This window comes from Crassostrea angulata, chromosome 8 (genome assembly GCF_025612915.1).
Source record: "Crassostrea angulata isolate pt1a10 chromosome 8, ASM2561291v2, whole genome shotgun sequence".
NCBI lineage: Eukaryota > Metazoa > Mollusca > Bivalvia > Ostreida > Ostreidae > Magallana > Magallana angulata.
Window position 1 is genome coordinate 57,536,260 of NC_069118.1, and position 20,018 is coordinate 57,556,277.

A 20,018-nucleotide genomic window follows, 5' to 3' on the forward strand; every position below is an offset into this window, starting at 1 on the left:
ACGGATGAGGAATAGCTTAACTTAGCATTTATAATTGTGTGAATTCCAAAACCCACCAGTCATTTTAGCTATTCTCAAATAACTTTACAAGATGTACCCATTTAACATACTCAAATCTAAAGCAACAAAAACTCTACATGTGTTTATTTTGCTATGAAATATATACATTTTTCTGCAAAAAGCTTAAAAAGTTTTAATTCATGACACTGTTAGGGAAGAGATCAATTTATGTTCCTATATAAAATATTATATATAAGTAACCAAAGCCTTTTATTTGTGCTCAAAGAAATTGTAAGAAATACCATTTATGAAACTTTCTTGTTTTCCTGAATTTTTGTGATGAAATTTCAGACTGTCAACAGAAGCTAGATGGTTTTGTTTTTTTCAAAGCGCAAAAGATTAGGTGTTAAAAATTTCATTCTGTCTCTATATTTTACCTAGTTTCCCCACAAACAGAACATATAGGTCTATTTATTAATAAACATCTAAAGCTTTTTTCTTTCTAAAAATGTAGTTTAATATGAGAAAATTACAAGCAAATTATATGTAATTGCATCGCTATCGTAAACCATGACTCAATTAAAACAAACATTAAGATCAAACCTTGAACACGTAGAAACAAGTATTCGTTAATAATTCACTGAATAATTGTACATATCAGCTGGAGCGTTGTTATGTTGCTATTTCCGAAAAAAGGGTGAAAATATGTTAACTGCATTCTCAGGTCGTGCACGTGCACTTTGTCGAGGATTAATTTAATATTCATTAAGTAAGCTGACTCATCTACAGCTTGTGTCACGAATTTTACCTGTGCTCGGTCTCTTCATCATCAAACACTTTGTTTTGCTGGGGAAAAGTTCACATTTACTTCTAACACATGATAAAAGTACATAAAACCAGTGCGTATCAAAACAACTGATCTCTGACAATTTTAAACTTTAAATGGTCAAAATGACTAAACTGTTTAAGTTCTATATTAGTTTGTCCCTTTGATACTTACAATCAAACTTTCAACACCTTTTTATTTGCTACAATGTATTCACTGATTTCTAGCTGACGGAAATGCTATAGTTGAAAATGTGGTAAACAGTTGTATTTTGAAAATTGATTTTAATTAAATCTCTGATGCAGTTACTTTGACAAGCCGGAAGTAAAAAAAAAGTAGACCTAAGCACAAATCATCACCGCTGACAAGACGCCGTACTTGAAAATAATCGATAAATTCGATGTTATGTATGCAGAAGCACAGTTTTTCAAGGAAATTTATTTATAAATACCTTATAAATAGTCAGAATTTAAATACATGTAGTATGAACAATTTAGATATTTTTGTAGTCGTTTGTATTCCTACGCCAGAGCTCGATTACAGCAGTTACGTTTAAGATCAAGGACATACTATCCATACTAAAGAAAGAACCATTACTGGCGTAGACTAGACTTTATTATCGTCTGTTTGTTTAAGATTGCACTTTTCCAGAAATATTTCGATTACTGATACATAATGCGTCGTAGAGTTCAACGACGTTTATCCTATCTTTGAATATTACACAATACACAATGAACGTGATTCATATGAGGTAAGCCGTCTATATCTCGGCCTTCTTGTCGTAAAAGCCCAATAATTCATATTTATTCAAATAAAGCCAAGAAACTACTTGTCATGCGAAATCACATATCGTTGATATCAAAATTCATAATAATCAATAAATACATGTATTAACTCTCGTCAGTACCTAAGTACTTTGATTGATTGTAGTACTAGTTTTGATGTTACTGTTTTTGTTGTTATTCTGTTTAGATTAATAGTTTTAGGATATCCGGACAAAATTTAGTATTTTTGCATCATGAGCTAGAAATGTGACGTTATAACCTCTACAGGACAAAACACCGTTCCGTGGACCTCTTGGAAAGGAAGGAAACACCATTAAATCGGACCTAGGTTTCAATATGTCATAAAATGTAATACGTTATCTCCGAGATATTCCGAGAATTTCATGCGTCCAGTTTTTACTTTCATAATACCGTTTATCCGGTATTTTTCGCAATTATCTATTATTTGCTTTTTTAGCGACCTCTTTCAAATCGCAAAGTATTGAATACGCAAAAATTATATCCTGTATCATTTTCTATAAGAAACTTTTAAAATCGCAAAAAATGACTGACGCAGATTAAAAATGCTACATATTTTCCCCATTTTCGCAAATTTTGTGACACGCGAAAAATTAACCGGATATACGTTTGTATATAGTTAAAACTGCAGAGTCATTGTTTCTCCGAGATCACATGTAACGATCCCGTTTATTTAACAGTTCCAAGAAAAACGACAAAGGAGTTGATTAGATTTAATTGCGTTTATGTATTGTTTCTGGAAATCAGCCCGTCACGGCCTGCCTTCAGTATAAAAGGAAGAGTCCCCTTAGATCAATACAACAGACCGCTTGAGCTCTCCACTGGAGCTTTGAAGTCGTCATGGCCTCTCGCTGTATTCCTACAACTGTTACTCTCTTTTATCTCGCAATAAAAGGTTTTGATCATCAATTCACAAACCATTATCTTTTTTTCCCATTTTGGTTTTTCAAATTAGGTTTTTTTTCCTCTCCATTAAATAGAATTTTATTTTTTTTTCATCAGTTAGTGTCGTCAATATAATATTGATCGGTGATTAATTTTCGGAAGACAATGTATCTTGATTTTAAAAATGTATCTACAAATGTAACATATGAAGTTGTTGTCATTTTGTAGGGATCATTCCATTCAATTACATAGACGAGTATTGGATTGAATCACTTTTATTTTTTGTGAAAAAACTTATGTTACAGTCAGGGCAATTTCTATCTTTTTCCACCCATTTCGATATTTTTCGCGGACCTCATTTTTAATGAGTTTAAGAAGATTTAGATTTTCAATGACATTGCGTACTTTTTTGACAATGGTTCTTTAAATACATAAATTCTTGATTCAATGGATTCCGTGGACCGATTTAATGAACGTTTAGCAAATTATAAGCAAATTAGCAATATCCCAGCAAACGTTTTCTTTCTCCGAAAGAGCAAAAATTGAGTTACTTCTCCTATCGTTATCCATCTCTTCACCGTAAAGACGCCGTTGGCTCCATCTTTGTCCCTTTCTATACAGTTCTGATCAAAACCGGAAGTGAACAGCTTTGAACAAGGCGGAAGAACAAAGAAAAGGAGAACCCCTTAATTAACAAGGTCTCGATGGTAACGGGTGGTTTGCATGACAGAAAAAACCCGTGCTCTTTCTTTACCTGTGCACAGGTAGAACAGAATCAATCGATGGCGAGGAACTAGACACTATTTGTTGTTGGAATGTTGTACAAGAGCAACTAGTTTGATCTGATGCTGCACGCGATGTGAATCAAGGCATGATTAGCACATGTTTCTAGCTATAATCTACGAGTAACAGCCTGGATGCGGCAACTGACAAAACATCAAAAAGTAAAGGAGTTCAGGAATTATTCTTTATTTAATAATTCTTAACTTTCAATTTAATCCGACGGTCATAAAAACTGTTTTAGTTAGTGATTCTATTCTCTACTTTATACATAAAATATATTTACTATCCCGAATTCTCTCCACCCACGCATACCATGTCCATAGAGATCTATTCCATCTCACGACTTCGTGTTCGAATGCAATGCAAAGATAAAACCTGTTCCCATCTCGCTTTATGACTCCTCAACTCCAGCAGACTTTTATTGGTCAATCACAGCTAAGCAGAGGTTCTTGAGAGCCATTCAATTAGGGTCTTAGATTTGAACCGTTGGAATTTGGCAATTTTTCATGGCATGTTATCAGAAAGCTTGGATGTCCAGTTGATTGCAAATACATGTTGCTGCGTGAAGAGCTTGCAGGCGAAATTAACGAGCGGGGGAAATAATGTCGGTAAAGGAAAAACTAGATCCCTTCATACCTCCCCACGCAAGGTGTTGGATGACAACAGATAAAAAAGCTTTTACAGCAGTCTTAACTTGGTATTTCTTAATCATATACCGCTGTGTCATGGAAGTCATAATCCTATTGATTTCCAAACGGTTACTCTGTCACCCAATATGCAGGTCGCCGTTATCTGCCTAATGAGTCTATCAGATTTGTTCAACAGCTTCAGTTTCAAGATTCAAGAAACAGGCAATTAAGAGCAGTCTTCTTACTGGGTGCTGTTGTGGCTGGAATCGAATTTGGTTTAGCTTCCGGTCCAAGGGTAAAACAAGGGTAAAGTGACAGCGGGTCGTCTTCCGGTCCTTATTTGCGGATATGGTATAGCTATATGCAGAGGTTCCACTTCCGGGCTAGATGGTTGCTTCCTGGTAGAGAGAGCTCAACGACAGATTGGTGTAAAGTCGCGGTGGGAATAGTGTATAAAGTCGCAGTGGGAATAGCGTATAAAGTCGCGGTGGGAATAGTGTATAAAGTCGCGGTGGGAATAGCGTATAAAGTCGCGGTGGGAATAGCGTATAAAGTCGCGGTGGGAATAGTGTATAAAGTCGCGGTGGGAATAGTGTATAAAGTCGCGGTGGGATTAGTGTATAATGGCGTCACGAATTCGAATTGATGTACCGTGGAGAGAGACCGGATGGAAAGGAAAAGTAGCGTGTCAAACTTAGAAGTGTCATGATCAGTCCAATGGTTACGAGGATTTGTTTATGTACAGTTTTCGTTGGTAGAAATTGACTGCGGTTTTTAATGGGCATGGTTAAATTTTATTGCTTACATTGATTAAGTAATGCATTTTCAATAATCAGCCAAAATTTGAGTCCCAGTCGTCGTAGAATTTTAAGAAATATACAGAGCTTACATTCTTTGTTTGGTAAACAAGGCTCGTGCATTGGTTTTGTTTTTATTGTTTCAATATACCGGTCAAAATTCTTCTAAAGTTGATTTGTTTTATCTGCTAGTTCGTTTTAAACATTTATAAACCGTTCTGTCGTTTGTCACATTTATTTTAGTGTAAATTCAAAATGTAAAAAAAAAAGCGGGACCTGAGTTTTGTTTACAAAACAACGAATCGTGAGCACTGTATCTCACTTATCATTGGATGATTGACAATCATTTTGGTTGACAATTCGAAATGTATTACTGAAGCATTGTAAACATCTAAAAGAGAAGATAGAATTTGACCAAAATCGTGACCATGCCCCTTTAAGTTGATGTAGATAAAGCTCTGTGGAAGTACTGAAAAAATGGGAGACACACATATAGGCCATATTACACACCGTGTATTTATTGATTAAGTAGAATTTCACAACATGGAAGATATATCGAGGATTACCCACGGACGCCAAAAAAAAATTTTGGTAGAATTTAATCACTTTATGCAATAGATCATCCATTTTTATCCGTCACGGGCTAGTATTATTATGTCATTATAAATCTAATTCTTTATCTGAGCAATATATTCAATCAATTCGAAATTAGTCCCATTCTATTATCTATAATCTTACTTTACATTAGGAACACCTCAGGCATTTTCAGTGCGGCAATATAATTTATCAGATGATGGAGATAATTGTATTTCTCCCTTTGCTGAGCTATTTCAATCAGTTATGTGTAAATCAGGCCTAAATCACTGTCATTATGACAACGCAGTCGTGAAAATGGTTTCTGTGGCAAACATACAATTTTGTCGGTAGGATGCGATCGATTTCCCATGAACAATTGGAAATTCCAGGCGATTCAACTCGATTCCAATTAACCAAGGTTATGAAGTGGAAAGTTCCCAATAAATTATTTTTTTTACTGATTTAACACTTAGGGACAAATTATCATCTCCTTGACCTAATTTATTCCTTCTCCAACTTTTTTTATAATTTCAAATAAAAATGAATACAACATGTTTATATAGCATTAAAATAGTCTACCGTAATTTGTATGAGCGGCAATTTTTGCGCAAAAATAAGAATCACACGAAACTGGGGTTCCCGATGTTTGATTGCATGTCTCGCATTCCGTTTTATTTCGGGCGTTTATACTTACGCCATATTGGTTCAAACACGTTGTGTTTCGGTCACTTGACACCCTTTTAATAAAACACTGCGGGGAAAACTCTCATTTTCCTTTTTACAATTTTCTACGATTTGAATAATCTTCGAAATTATGTTTATTTGGATGAAATTTTAACTGCAATGTCTCATTGTCTGGTATAATAAAATTTTATCTTGTTTGCCTGTTTGTTTTGTTTTTGCGTGATAATGACGCGGAAGGACAAAAAAGAACTTGTGCATTGATTTAATTTCCCCTCTTGTAACAAGATTGTTTTATGCTTTGTTTTTCGTCATTTTCAAAATGGGTATGTTATTTTTAGATAATATATAAAATTGTGTGAATTCCATAAAATTATGTTTGTATTTCATGTGTATTAATTAGTCGTAAGCTCATTCGGTATTAACGAGGCCGAGTACAGAACGAGTACGCACGCTTTCGCGCAGCGTTTCATTTGTATTGTGACGTCATCTTTTTACTTTGTTGACGCCATGGCGTGATAGTTTCAGCTGCAGATATTCAGCGAAAGAACTGTATATGATATTAGTCAAATTTGGCCCCCATAATTCGATATTTTTAAAGTGATTCAGATACATCAATTTGTTGTGTTATATTATAAAAGAGTTGACATAAAATATGTTTTTCACCTATTTATTTGATTTATATGCACTCACTGGCAGTATATGACGTCAGAAGTGACGCTATTTTTATAATTTCAATCAAAATCAGTACAAAATTGACATTTTTCTTATCTTTTTTCGAATGGGAAATACAGAGCGACTCTTTGAACAAGAACGAACTTTTGGTCACTTATAGGTACATGTACTGGGGAGATACATCTTTGGTGAAAATATTTTGTTTCTTCAAGCAGTCGCTCAATGTTTCCATAAAGAAAAACTGCTTCAAAACGAGCCGTTTTATGCTAAAAATGCGAAAATGTCGGGAAAAGGTAAACTTTATGATGTCATAATTTTAAATTGGGGGCATTAAAATCAAAATTAAAATTACGAAAAACTACAAATGTATATCTATACAAATAAAACAAAGAATTACAGTAAAATGACGACGTTCATTTAAGGGGGCCGTTTTAGGCTCAAACCATATACAGTAAAACACGCTTATAACGAAGTCCCAGGGACAAGTAAGTTAACTTCGTTATAAGCGTAATTCGTTATGTCCGTCAAGTTTATAACATAAAATAGAGACTTGGGGAATGAAATTCACTTATAAGCGTGTTCGCTATAACCGTGTTTTACTGTATAGTCCTTTGTTTAAAATAACTCGTTTGATGCGTAAAACTGATATTATATTGTGGAATAAACATAAATGTCTCGAAGTATAAGCTATACTTGGGCTCAGGTCGAAAACGTGAAGAGGGTTCAGCAAGCCTAGCCCTCTGTCATGTTTTCTTAACCCGCCTTTATATATAGCTTAATTCATATATTTCAAGACAGTAACCATGTATTTTATATTAATGACCCTTAATATGTGATGTTATATATTTATTTATTACTTAAATGTGTCTGAATGTTTTAATATTACTATAAAGATCACCATTTCCGTCTTTGTCAAATAAAAAATAGCCATTATCTGGCAAACTGGGAAATTGGGCATACAAAAAACAACTTTGATAAGACCCCTGGAACAAACCATGGGGTAAAAGGGTTTTTTTATTTGACAATTTGATGCCTTTAAGCAATAACTTTAATATGTAGAACAGAAAAAGAAATCCCTAGGGCAGAAGTTTAAAAAAGATGTAAAAAATGTACAAAATTGATACATTTCAAGCAAAATACCATTAAAGGGTCCTACATGTATGTTAAAAATTAACAAACTTTGAGATGACCCCTTAAACAAACGGTGTGGTAAATGTCTTATTTTTTTATCTTTAAATAATAATTATATCAGTAGAAATTCATGTAAAAAAATTCATTAAAAAATCTAGGGCAGAAGAATTTTTCATATTTTATCATAGATATCATGTTAAAATCATTTTTTTTTAAACCCAGATATTTCGTTTCCTGCTATTTGCCTAAGAGAATTCTATATTGTTGAAAAACACCCATTACTGCTCCACAAACTGAAAGGAAACTATAACGGGCATTTTTCCTATGAATGCGTGCGATTTCAGTGATGCATAAACTGTAAATTGACAAGAAAGTGATTAATATTTCAGAGAAAAAGAATCCCCGAGCTATAATAAAATGATATCCTTTCTCCGTGCATCTGCTTATCGACACAACATGTTAAATAAAGCATTGGGAGTGAAAGTGCTTGCTAGCTTTCATATATATTCTATTTGTTCTCTCTCTCGTTAAATTTTTCAAATACGTGTATCTGTTTATATTTAGTATATTACGTTTATAGCAATATATTTGGGGAGAAAAAGTTCTAAGGAACGGGTATTAGACATTAGGTCTACATTACCTGCTCATTTATTAAAACATGCCAACCAATGTCTTAAAAGGGCCCAATTCTTTTTTTTTTTTTTTTTTTGGTTGCCTTTAATATTTTTAAAAATCAGTATCTGGTTTTTTTTTCTTCTACTTATACATTTAAATGAACAATATGATCCAGACGCACGGGTGTACTTTATAGAGAAACTAAAATATAATCTTAGATTACAGAATGATGGCGAAAAATGGGCGAAAAAATTTAGATCCAAAAATAATTTGTTTACTAATTTGAGAAATTATTTGTGATTAGAATATTTTGCTTTAAATGTACATGCTTCTTAATAAGATGTTTGTTTGAATAAATAAAAGAGAGAGAGAGAGAAAAGAAACACGGGTGCCACAGACGTTTAAGATAGAGTTGGCAGATATATGAAGGGAACGTCGGTCAACTTGAAACTACACTACATTTTAATATCGATCATTGTGGCATTAAAATTCTTTTAATTATCGGTGTCTATTTATAAACGGCACATGTGCGCTTAAATACATATGTAAACACATGTAAATAAATAGTCGATAGTAATAAATAGTAAAACTTGTGTAACATCATGTAATTACATCGAGGAGGAATATTGACTGCATAGCTTTATGATGAGAAAATTCAGACAACAATGAAAAATATACATCAATAAACAGATAAGGTTTTGAATGACACCAATGCATAAAATTAACAGTGGTAAAATATTATAATGCAACGAGTCTGGCATAGGAGTGGAAAAGATAAGCACATACGACTCCGACCCCCCCCCCCCCCCTCCTTTTATCATATCTGTATCATATGAGTGTGAACACAAGCCCTATATTCATTCGCATTAAACTTTTTTTAGCTTTTCATCGGCCAAGTTAAAGACAGACTACAAAATAGAGATAGTTTCTTCAAAATGTAATCCATCTCTAAAATCGGGTTGGGGGTGTTGGTGGGGGGGGGGGGGGGGTATGAGAGGGGGTAACATACACTTGACCAGGTGTAAATATTTTTTGAGCCTCCCTATCGATCTCACCTGTAGAATTAATCACTCTTGACCGTAGTCTGTCAATTAATTTGGCATTCATTAACTACACAGGGGATTCCAGCTACAAATTAATGCTAACAGATCTCTAGGGATTTATGGCCATTTCTAACATTAAAGCCAAATCGACAAATAGGGAAAAAACGAACAGACTGGTTGCGTAATTTTTGGTTCATTTCAACAATCTTACGAGTCCCCCTTTTTTTGGCTGACTGAAATCAATTTATTCTCTACGAGGCATTAATAAATCAATCTTTATAAAATCATTCAATTAAAAATTTACATTTTTTCCTGAATCCTGAGATTCTAAACACATTAATTGAACTCGGTGTTATTTGACATTAATAATTAATTGATTCTTTAGACAATCGCCGTCATAAAAAGAATATTGATTCATTTTCTGTACTTCATTGTATTACATTTAAGTGCACTTTTAACAAAAATCACCCCCCCCCCCCCCAATCCGACCGCAGAATGAACAAATACTATGCATCAATTTTTATTCTTTCTCAACAAATTGTTCGCTTTTCCATTACCTCAGCTACAGAATGAGATCACGTCATGGCGGTATTTAGTTTACGGCTGGCGTTTATTAGTTCGTGGAGACAAAATGAAGACTATTTTTCACGGCCATCTGACAAATGCATCAGATTTCCAATACGAACCAGCACTCGGCCATTTAGGAAAATGTATTGTATTTAATTTGGTATGTAGAAATTAGGACGATTTTATGGACGACCAGAATTTTTTATTTATTATTTAAGATAGTTTGAGAAACCAAACAACTATAAATTTATAAATTAATTGGATGTGACATACATACATACACATATAAATGATGATGGTTTTTTTTTTTACAAAAAACCTGCATTCGATTTCTTTTCTTTTCATATACTTTCTGCCCAAAGAAAAGGTTACAACTATAGTTCTTTAAAATTCATTTCTCCATATATACCGTAAATAGTAAAATAGATAGCCATATCTTTTTTGCGCAGTTGAAATATCACATCATTTGGTGGTTTTTTGTTTTTTGGTTTTTTTTGGGTTTTTTTGCTGAGAATCAACTCACCTTTTTTTTAGATGTGTAGCCGATGCCAGTGAAAAAAAATATATAAAAATCACAAATTTCCAAGTTCACACAATATATTATCACAGAACAGCTCAATGTATCAAACGGAGGAAAACGGTTCCTTCAGGAAGATATGGAAAAACCGACCATATTACATAATTACAGCTGGTATCCAAACTGAGGGTGGCTGAGAGGGGTAGATAGCGTCAGGTAGGTATTGATTATCTTAGATAGGTAGGCACCAATACAGGTAAACTTAGGTAGAATACTGCTGCAAATATCATCTCTAAAACGGATACCTGGTGTGACGTCATAAAGACTTTACCAAGGCGATGTTGGCTTGCGTTTCTAGGCAACAGTTTCAGCGTTTCCAGTGAGATTTTAAATCTATTTTAAGCTATGATTAATATGGCGAGGGAAATGGTCCATGAAGGGAAGTCAGCTCGATCTGTTGTTGTTTTTATAATTGTTAAAACAGTCTATTGAATTCTTCACGCGGTAGCAATGCATTAACATAACGTTAAATTCCTTTTTTTTTAAACTAAAGGATAAATGCAAATCAGTTCTACTGCATTTCAAAGACGGAAAATTGGGAATAATGGTGTGTGCAGTTGAGTTGGTTTGGCATGATCTTGTAAATTTACTAGTTTCTCTTCTTATTAACTATTTTTTCATACTGAAAATTTATGTTTTCGAAACACAATTTTATTCATTTATAATTTCTACATTTATATTATATATTATATTTTTTTTCTTTTCATTGAACCTGTTTTCCTGTAGTTTTAAAATCAGATGCCAAAATACTCAATTTTAATTATTAAACGCAGATCTAAAGCAGGGACTTACTATGATAGATGGAAAAAAAGAACGTGGCAAATGATTAAAGTGATTAATATGCACGCATATGTTATCAGGTTTTACAAGATAACAATTAAACAAAAAGATGTTAAACCATGCATATGGAAAATGAATAAAGATTTAAGATGAATTATTAAAAATTATGCATGGAATACAAATGATTATATGATACAAAACGAAATGAGATTTAAAGTTATAGAGTAAAGATGACATAAAGATTTTACGTGGAGAACATGGATAATTTCAAACGGAAAACATCAAATATTGAAATGTTTCAAATGCCATGTGTCATGGGGTCAATAAGTGGGCAGAAATAGAATTAAGTAATTCTGGGAACCACACACTGAGTACATTTCATGAAGGTTCCACCAAACCGGAAACAGCGCAGTGATAAAATCCTGCACGTCTGGACAGATTTAATTTTCCCGATATTTTAATTAACTTTCATGTTTCTCTATCTATGCCGTTCTTATCCTTCGTTGATTAAATCTAAATAAAGGGATTAATTTCACTTTTACATTTCATTTTTGATTCACCTCGCTTACGGGAGCATGCTGGTAGAATAATGACTGTATAGATTCCATTTATTATGAATAAGTACACTTTAGTTTCACTCAAGTACACACGAGTTTCTATGTTTGGTTGTTAAGTAGCAAACTACTTCACCGAATCAGGAAAAGTTACTTTTAAAACAACAAATAGAATTTTATAATGCAATGTAAAGACAAAGTCTTTAAAAAAATCAAAACTATTTTATATTTATGATTCCTTTTATATTCAGTCCCTAGATCTCAACATGCAGTTCCTGTCTCTTTTAATAAATAGGTCTTGTCAAATACCATTAGTTAATAAAAGTTCACATGGGATTCTTTAACACGCTTCGACTTAATGTTTTTAAATGACTTCAAAATTATACATTTTTAAAGAAGTTCTCAAAATGAAAGCAGTTGATAGATACATCACGCATTTTCCATTTAATTTCTTTTTTAATATTTCATTCAAATTTTTAATATTTATATTGATGCTAGCATACTTTTACTTAGGCAATTCTATGGCGACTGGAACATATATTTAATATGGAACTGACAATGAATTCAGACATTTCTCCTGCTGTAGCCGGCGACTAATTGATCAGGACTGCTTCAAAAACATTAATTATCGTAATAATTACCAGTGGGGATATTAATGAGGAGATAGCATGTCACGATAAGCCGTCAGCCTTACATACCCATCATCTAAAACATATGCTGTATCAATTTTGAATATGACTAATTGACTTTTTAGTTTTAATTTTTCCATCAGGATGTTTTATCTGCTAAATGAAGATTGACTATAATCTACTATGTATGAACAAATTTATGAACTCAAAGTTTGAAAGAGAATTATGAAATATAATTTTTTTTAAAAACTTCACTATGAATACCATACAGCTAGGTTGTATACTCTCTCTCTCTCTCTCTCTCTCTCTCTCTCTCTCTCTCTCTCTCTCTCTCTCTCTCTCTCTCTCTCGTCTTTCCAATATGACAATTTCCGGCATCAAAGTCGCGCGCACGCATACACGTACGTAGACATCGTTCTCTTTTAATCAAAGAAAAGCTTGCTACCTGTTGAATATTTCATCAAAGACAGCAAGAAAACAAGCACGAGCGGTTCTGTTTTGTAACCAGACGTGGCCACCGATTACCATAGAAACCGCCAAAATATTATTCGGGATTCGGAGAAAAACAAGGGTTGCCGGAGAAAACTAATCGATTATTCCCCCTAAAACGCTTAAAAATTGAACCTCCGACGGACAAGTCGCAATAAAACGGCCAACAAAGAGGCGCCATTAGTACCGGAAAAACGAAGATATAGAGACATCCTGGGTCCAAGATGCTATAGATAAAGATTCCGTCAAATTGTCACTGTTTCGTCAAAATCGACTTTTGGTTGTCGTAATCTGATTTTGGAGTCTGCAGCATTGGCATTCAAAATGTCCGCCTCGCTTAATTAACGAGCTGGCGGTACATGGGGACTGATCGATAATTATACCACAGTTGGGGAAAACGTGGATAATTAGTATAAGGTTACAGAATAAAATGTCCGTGAAAAGAGGCAGATCAGTTATAATTAACGGGGGCTTATAAATATTATTATTAAGATCAGAATTCAACAGTAGCACACCATATTGCACCTGTTATTGGGTTCTAATTACATGTAGTAATAAACATATATACATGTACCCACTTAATTGAGGAGGGGTGCGGACCTGGAATCCATAGAGGTGTGTAGGATCACTGGAAGCTGTGTTACCCGGAAAGAACTATTTCAAACAATGTGGGGAGGGGGCGGGGGGGAAGGGGTGTGAGGGGGGGGGGCATGTGCCGAGCTAATTGGCTTTAAGGAAGATTGATCCAGACTGTGAAGGCGAGAATACAAAAATTGCAGATTTATTTGATAGGGTGGGTAAAATAAATCCCATCAATATGACCATATATAAGCGTCCATTATTTCTTTCCTTTTTTGTAAATCCTTTTAATTCAAGATATAAAAGACTGTCGTTTATACCATGAACGTAGAATCGTTTTTGAAAGTGGTGGTGTGGGGGGGGGGGGGGGCGGCAGACTCATCCAAAAAATCTTGACAAGCAAATCAAACAAAACAAAAAAAACAACATTTCCAAAATCTTCAAAATCCTAATCCGTTGGAAAGGGGGGGGGGGTTAGGGGGCTGGCATGGAATATCTATAACTTCAATTTTCAATGTCACTCATAATTTCCTAATTTTCTTACCAATTTTTTACATACTCAAGAAAAGTAGGGGGGGGGGGGGCAACTCCATGATACTAGTAATTCAATTTTTCATATGTTAATTTAAGAAAATTGCTTCCTGCGAGAAAAAGTCGGGGGCAGCCCCCCCCCCCCCCCGACCCCCCCCCCCCCCCCCCCACTTGGTGCTACGTGCCTGTTTACTGTAGCTGCTTACTCACTTTATAGCCTGTAAATTTAACATTAGGTACACGTTAACCCGTTTGGCCTATCAATACGTATCATCTTGTGTAAAACTATTTATCGCCCGCCACCCAGTGACCGAGAATAAGGCATCACCCAATGACAGCTAGGCCGGGTCAACGCAGACAATAGCAGTGCAAGAAGCTGAACTTTCTGTTGAATACATATGTAACATAACACTGAACTTCTGAAACAAGGCAAAACACAGTTTAAGTACCTGAGTAATTGCAGTTCATGTTACCTTCGTGTTTCACAGAAGAAAAAAAAATAAAAGTTAACCACCACTAGCTTCTCAAGTATTAATTTTTACAATCTTTTCATTCTACTGTTCAGAAACGCTTCATTGATATTGACAATACAAGTGAAAATTTAAGATACATTTCATTATAGAGAGAACAATAAAATTCTGAGACTCGGTAACTGACTTATCTTAAAACTCTATATAAGTAGCTACATTACTTTTCTCGGTCGACATCCTTACTTTACTCAAGACCCCCTCCCCCCCCCCCCCCCCCCTCGGTAGCCTATGGTTGACGTTTGATGAAGGCGCATAGCAACAGGAAGATGGGGCAAGGATTGCCTCCTTCCTCTCAATTTTCAAAGGCAATTGATTCAAGTGAACATTCATATGCATGAATGCACGAAAAATCTGACCCGGTCGACTTTTTGGGGACAGCAGAAACAACAAAGACATTAAATGCTAATACAATAAACAGGAAAAAAATATCTAGGTAAAAAATAAGACCCAATACTGGAACAATGATTCAATGATGAGATGTGAATACATCACGCATTTGATTCCCGTTTCTAGTAGGCTTCTATGATTTAAGTCGGTACAGATGTAGCCTATTGCTAAACTCATGGCTCAGTGCATTAGTACTGCTGCTGAAATAAGTTTTAGGTTCTGTTGCTAGCTATACCGTGCTAATTTTACCGACTTGCGGTCAATATACTAGTATTTAATTAAGGATACCATAAAATCATGGCAGAATTTGCCAATGCATGTAAAGAAACTCAATATTATGTTCCTCTAATGGATACCAATGGAGGATCGCAGCTGAGTTTACATATGTACGTGTATATAGATATTATATAGGTCTCTGTATACATGTATTCTGTTTCATTGCTCACCATATGGAATTGTCTTTGATTATCACAATACCAAAACGCTTAATATTAAAATGATTACATGACTGTCGTCGTTAAACCAAAACAGAGAAAGATCAAGAAATAATATATTTATAAATAACTGCAGGTCTGTAGCTCCCGGTCTGAAAAAAATCGGATGGACGACCTGGGAGCTACAGTGCCTCCCATAGTAAAAATCTGCAATTTACGGCGCACAAAAAAAATGTGCTAGATTTGGACTGAGCTCGCAGGTCGTCCATCCGATTTTTTTCAGACCGGGAGCTACAGACCTGCAGCTAATTTATAAAGCACATTTAGACCCCTTTACTATATTAATTTTTCGCATACCCCCTCCATCCCCCCTTCCACAAACATACATATGTATTTGCCTATTTGTAACATGGGGAAAATGATTAAATTAGTGATACGCGTTGATATAAGGACTTACTTGTGTCGGGTGTAGAAGTCTCTACCATTTGTGTTTCAATAAGGATACGGGGGATGACCAGGATACATGGTATTGCGCTTTGTATCTGACCATCTTCCTATTGTTACGTCATCTTTACAGGTCCTTAAACCCGACTACATGCATAGATAGTGACCAGTGCGGTTAGCAGCACGTGTATATATGCGTGTAAATATACATGTCAATCCAAAATCAGTATAGATCGAAATGATTTATCTTGCCGTTTTTACTTTTAAATTGCAGACAATGTGACACTAACTTACATGTATATAATTTACGACAGACAATGTGACACTAACTTACATGTATATAATTTACGGCAGACAATGTGACACTAACTTACATGTATATAATTTACGGCAGACAATGTGACACTAACTTACATGTATATAAGTTACGGCAGACAATGTGACACTAACTTACATGTATATAATTTACGGCAGACAATGTGACACTAACTTACATATATATAATTTACGGCAGACAATGTGACACTAACTTACATGTATATAAGTTACGGCAGACAATGTGACACTAACTTACATGTATATAATTTACGGCAGACAATGTGACACTAACTTACATGTATATAATTTACGGCAGACAATGTGACACTAACTTACATGTATATAATTTACGGCAGACAATGTGACACTAACTTACATGTATATAATTTACGGCAGACAATGTGACACTAACTTACATGTATATAATTTACGGCAGACAATGTGACACTAACTTACATGTATATAATTTACGGCAGACAATGTGACACTAACTTAAATGTATATTATTTACGACAATGTGACACTAACTTACATGTATATAACTTACGGCAGACAATGTGACACTAACTTACATGTATATAATTTACGACAATGTGACACTAACTTACATGTATATAATTTACGACAGACAATGTGACACTAACTTACATGTATATAATTTACGGCAGACAATGTGACACTAACTTACATGTATATAATTTACGACAGACAATGTGACACTAACTTACATGTATATAATTTACGGCAGACAATGTGACACTAACTTACATGTTTATAATTTACAGACAATGTGACACTAACTTACATGTATATAATTTACGACAATGTGACACTAACTTACATGTATATAATTTACAGACAATGTGACACTAACTTACATGTATATAATTTACAGACAATGTGACACTAACTTACATGTATATAATTTACGACAATGTGACACTAACTTACATGTATATAATTTACGGCAGACAATGTGACACTAACTTACATGTATATAATTTACGGCAGAAAGTGTCTGGTTTACAACTACATGTTGTTTATCTGTTTTAATTTTGATTTTAAAATAATGACAATGTGCACGTCCTAAGTACGGAATCCTTTTTTAATACTCAACGAATAAACAAGGACAGTGTTACACTTATATTATACGGTCAAATTGAGCTGCTAAACAATGAATTTTTTTTGTTATTGTTTTCACAACTAAATCGATCTTTCGGTCAATCGGTTTTATTCTCCGCCTTGGTTAAAAGGATATCTTGATACGAGCCATGTGGCAACCAACTTTGAAACAATTACGCAATATGGAGTTTTTGTGATTGACTTCGACCGATCTAAGTTGTCCCAGAATGAGGCATCCAGTTGTCCCAGAATGAGGCATCCGGCAAAGTTTACTATTTGCGCACGCATTGCACTTTGTGCTACTTTATTTACTATGCAGTGACAGCTGCGTGTAATTTTTTTTACTTCATGTAGATTTCTAAAAAATCTTTATTCTATACAAATCCGTTTTCTTTTAGATTAAACCTTTTATACATATACACAATGCTTCAAATCCCATTTTTCTTTACATGCGTAAGAATATTCACCGGAAATACATTTCGCCTACGAAGAGTATTAAAGTTTATTCATGCCTTGCTATTTCGGTAATCAACATAACGGTTCAATGTATCCTATTTATCACTTTGTTGCATGTACTGTAATGCTTTCGCATTACATTAACAAAGCTGACCAATGATATTGCATGCCGACGATTCCTTTACAAGGAAAACAGTACCCGCAACGTTATTCTTTTACAAGATAAACGATAGAAAGGGCTTCACGCACGATAGGATAGGATTAACGCACGATAGGATAAGATTAACGCACGATACGATAGGATTAGTATTCATCACGCTAATCGATCTTTACGATTACATGTACTTGTTTTTCAAAGTGCGTTGAATTAGGGACATAAGCATTTATTTATATTTTTTTGAAACTTCTTGAAGAGGTTTGCTCCTCAGGTTTTGGGTTGCCATTTTGGGTCACTTCTAGTCTGAAAATTCTGCATCACATATTAATTCTAGTAGTATAATTATATTCAACAATGCCAAATACACTCTATTTAATAAATTGTTTTTAAAAAATTACATTTTTACAGACTTTAGTAAGGGACTATATTTTGTGGCGGAAGGTTTTCAACAAGAAAATGAACAGTTTTCATAACTCAATATAGCGTATTGTTATTTAGCTTCCTAAATTTCAGCGCAGACCAAAATCCTAGATAGTTTGTGTATTATGACATATTCACGATGATCTGAAAAAACATATGTGAACAATATTTTGATATCTCTATCGATATATTTTGGCATATTTAGCTTATATTTAATAAAATTTAAGAAAATATTAACTCCAATTTTGGCCTAAAATTAGCTTATTTCATGCTATCTCCCACATTTTTGAGAGGTGCCCCCCCCCCCCCCCCCCCCCCACACACACACACACACTTTTTAAAACTTTTATATGATCGAGATTAAATGGTCCATTTGTATGCAAAGTTTTGTAAAGATGACATCACTTATACTTTTTTTTTTCATTTGCGTTATACTTTGATTACTCCAAAATTTTGTAACAATCTTAAGCTGTTGTGTTACGTACATTATGTACTGGCGATTTGAAGCCAACAGTAAAGCGTGATTTTTTAAACTCTGACTTAAATAATACTTTTATAGTCACTTCACGTGATCAACTTCATACTGTGTTGAAATCATGATTAAATAATAGCATTTGTTTGATTTCTTCAAATAATCAATTTCCTTGCCAAATCTTCGCAAAAATTTCAGGAAATTTGAAATATGTCATAACTGTTTGGAGCCCCATATTTCCAAAAAATAGCACGTGACATGGGTCACAAATAAATGAACATTTTAGGTCCCCGTCCTTATATCCAAGTGGTTTTTGGATGATTGACATTACTATTATTTCAGGTGCCAACCTCCTTAACTAAAATAGAAAAAACAGTTACCGGTATATTTTAGATTAGATAAATCGCATCTTCGCTAGCCAAGGGTTTTCGGTCCATTTTGCCCACTTTGGGTTTATTGGGAGCGAAGTGGACCGAAAACCCTTGACTAGCGAAGATGGATAAACCGACGATCCGCGTGATATAGTGATGTTCTGATTTAGCGATGTGTTGTACCAAACCATCTACATTATATCAAGTACCAGATGCTATTTGGTTTCAGAGCTACCTTTAACTTGAAGATATGGCTTTTGACGCTATGAACTTTTATATTGTAAAGAAAAAACCCATATATTAATCTAGCCTTAAAATTTAAACCTTTTCTTATAATTTTAAACTCAGCTCAGGGAGACCAATATACCATAAAAAATGGCCCCGACCATCCAATCGGTTTTAAGATCGTAAGGTTATAAGATATCGGCCTTTGCGACGGAATATGATAATTTATTTTCTCTGGTGTAATTCAAAAGTTCAGTGACGCTACTAGTGGTGTCGTTGAGGTTTTTTTCTTTACTCAGATTGAGAAATATCCCATTTCCTAATCTAATTTCTTTTACCCAAAAGTCACACAAATACCTAGACAGAAGGATAAATTATTATTGACATCGGTTTTTTGGTAAAATACACGCACAAAGCATCGTTTTTAATAGTGGGAGGGGGACAACTCCCCTATAATTTATTTTTATGTGTGTAAATTTAAGAAAAATGTCGGCTGCGAGAAAATGTGGGATGGGGACCCCCCCCCCCCCCC

The 20,018-nt window shown here is 34.4% G+C and overlaps 1 protein-coding gene across 2 annotated transcripts in view; it reads right to left on the reverse strand.

The window, feature by feature from the left end:
* The window catches only part of LOC128158922 (serine-rich adhesin for platelets-like), a 93,279-nt gene that overhangs the window by 72,534 nt on the left and 727 nt on the right, over nucleotides 1-20,018 (reverse strand). The window contains exon 1 of one of the 2 annotated variants that reach the window (XM_052821913.1): nucleotides 10,535-10,792. The exons of the other annotated variant lie outside the window; for it this stretch is intronic. The gene's annotated coding sequence lies outside the window, so the exon portion shown is untranslated. Of the gene's footprint in view, nucleotides 1-10,534; nucleotides 10,793-20,018 lie in introns of those variants that run through there. 2 annotated transcript variants of the gene reach the window in all.